This window comes from Glossina fuscipes, unplaced genomic scaffold (genome assembly GCF_014805625.2).
Source record: "Glossina fuscipes isolate IAEA_lab_2018 unplaced genomic scaffold, Yale_Gfus_2 60, whole genome shotgun sequence".
In the NCBI taxonomy this organism is placed as follows: Eukaryota; Metazoa; Arthropoda; class Insecta; order Diptera; family Glossinidae; genus Glossina; species Glossina fuscipes.
Window position 1 is genome coordinate 933,424 of NW_023998432.1, and position 2,954 is coordinate 936,377.

Sequence of the window (2,954 nt, forward strand, 5' to 3'; positions counted from 1 at the left end):
CAAAAGAGCGGGAAATTTTTAAGGGAATGTTCAATTCCTTTGCGATGCACAAACAATGGTCAATTGCAGATGGTGACTTTGGAATTTTCTTCGCAGTAATAATCTTTCTTACGTCATCACCGAGAATGGATTTGTTTGAATTAAGAAGCTTAGGGACTATTTTAGCTTTTAACTCATACAGTCTATTTTCTAAGGTTGGGAGACCAGTTTTAATTATAATATTATTTATGGGCGTCGTCCGAAAAGCATAACAACTTGCTCTGACGGCTTGGTGATGGACCGGTTTAAGGATGTTGATATTAGATTTGCAGCTATTGTCATAAATTATCAAAGCATAGTCAATCTTGCTTAACACAAGCATTTTGGTAAGATAAGCAATAGTGTTAATATGCGCATGGCTTCTCCAAGCAACGTACTGTATGAAATTTACCCTTGTTAAAAGGGAGTTTTTTTTAACCGAAGGCAATGTGTCTTTTTCTTTTGTAAAAATGTATACATCGTCCGCGTAGAGACAATGTTCCACTCTTGGTACACGGCAAAGAATTTCGCTAATTTCGTTGAAAGCGATCTGGAAAAGCGTGACAGAGAGAGGAGATCTTTGCGGAATGCCATTCATTAGCGGAAAAGAATCAGAAAGATGATTGTTGATTCTAACTGAAACGCCGATGCGACATCAATGATTTGATGTAGTTGAAGAATTTGGGTCCAACATTCCATGATTTCAAGAGTCTTAAGATAACATGAAGACCAACTCTATCAAATGCTTTTTCGAAATCAATTGAGAGAATTGTTACGTGATTTCGTTCGGAAATTGCTTTGCTTGTGAAATAATCAATATGTAACAGAGCGTCGATGCATCCTCTACCCCGCTTGAAACCAACTTGTTGCTTTGTTATCAGGTTCTTGGACTCAAGAAACCAAGATAATCTAGATGCCATAATCTTCTCTAATACTTTAGAGAGGCAAGATAAAAGAAAAATTGGGCGATAATCTGATGCGATGGAGACATTTTTTGACTTTGGAATTGGAACAACTGTTGCCATTTTCCACATGTAGGGTATATGGCCAGTCATAAATACCGTATTATATAGGTCCAGTAATTTCTTTTTACTAGACTTAGACATAGCACTGATCATTTGGTATGAGATGCGGTCTAGACCAGGTGTCTTCCTCTTCAAATTGGAGAGACAACTTCCAAGTTCTGAGGTAGATACGCAATTTTCCAGAAACATGGCACATCTATCGATATTATTTGGAGGAGATATTGGAGTCCTTTTATTTTCAATGAAAGCACTGGAGAAGTTGCTGTCAGAGGAGTATTCGCACCACATTTTTCCAAAGTAATTAGAAATCTCATCTGCGTCAGTTAAAGTTCCATTGGGAGTGCAGATGGCAGAAATTTCGTTCAGATTTGAAGTCCCATTAAGTCTGTTGATTTTGCTCCAGACAACTTTCATTGATGTATTTCTGTGAATTCGTCTCGAGAAAAGTTCGAAACTAAGTGCCTTTGATTTCCGTAATTCCTTCCTGAATAGAGCATTGGCCTTTTTGTATAATAACAAGTGATTCTGATCAGGACATCTCTTAAAGCGGTGCCATAGATCCATTTTATTTTTCCTCAAAAACGAAAGCGTGTTGTTCCACCATGGAACCCTAGCTCGTTTAAAAGAGGTGTTGGATTGAGGAATAGAAAGATGAGCAGCCGTGCGATTCGCTTTAGACATAATAGCAGCATCATGGTTGCAGTTTCCGTTAAATGGCTTTGAGTTCAAAAATGACTCCACCTGTTTGGAGTAATTGATCCAATCCGCTTTATCTAGGAGGAATTTGGCCTGTTTTGCTGGAGTAGCAGAGGACGTTGAAAGTTTAAGATCGATTATGATTGGAAAGTGATCACTATTATGTAGATCATCAGAAATAGACCAGGACACCAAAGGAAGAAGTGATGGAGAGCAACATGTTAAATCAATATGTGAAAAAGTATGATGAGTTGAGAAGTGCGTTGGTTTTCCATCATTTAAAACGCAAAGGTTGCTTTGAAAAAAGGCCTTTTCTAAAACAGTACCGCGAGTGTTGTTCACTGTTGAGCCCCAGATGGTATTCCAGCTGTTGAAATCGCCGCATATAATTAATGGGGGGGAAAGTACGGAGAATAAATTGTAGAGTTCTTGCTGAGAAAACGATTGCGAAGGTGGAATATAGAGCGAAAGCACTGTAAATTTTATATTTAACATTATTTGTATCGCTACGGCTTGTATATTTGAGCTTAAATTTATGCGTTTGTGAGGTCTATTTGATTTTATAAAAACACCTACTCCTTGTTTGGAATATGAATTTTGATCAGCATTCGTGAAGTATCTAGTATATGATTTGGGTGGAATAGGATTAAAAGAGCTTCTACAATGGGTCTCTTGAAGCGATATAAAGGTTGGACTGAGATCACTTATGAGTGTACGGAGTTTATCAAAATTATTAATAAGTCCCTTAATGTTCCATTGTAGAATTTTAAAAACTTTATTTAATTGTAATGACATGTAAGCAGAGTGGAGGGAGGGTTAAGTTGACATGTCAGCGTCTCCGTCGAGAAGGTCGCTATAGGAATTTTTCGTGAATGATTTATTCTTACCAGCAGAATAATCTGTATTTAGGTGATTTGGTACATTTGAAGCGCAACGGGTTGGCGCACGTGAATAATTTGAAATTGAAGGTTGATTAATGGATGAAAGAATGGGTTCATTAACACTTGTGATTTGTTGAGTAAAGTTGATAGCTGAAGATTCTGGAGAATTTGGTATATTAGATTTTAGCATATGTATTGTTGTTTTAATTTTTTCAATATTTGCAGTTGCTTTGGTTTTTGAAGGTTGATTAATGGATGAAAGAATGGGTTCATTACCACTTGTGATTTGTTGAGTAAAGTTGAGAGCTGGAGATTCTGGAGAATTTGGTATATT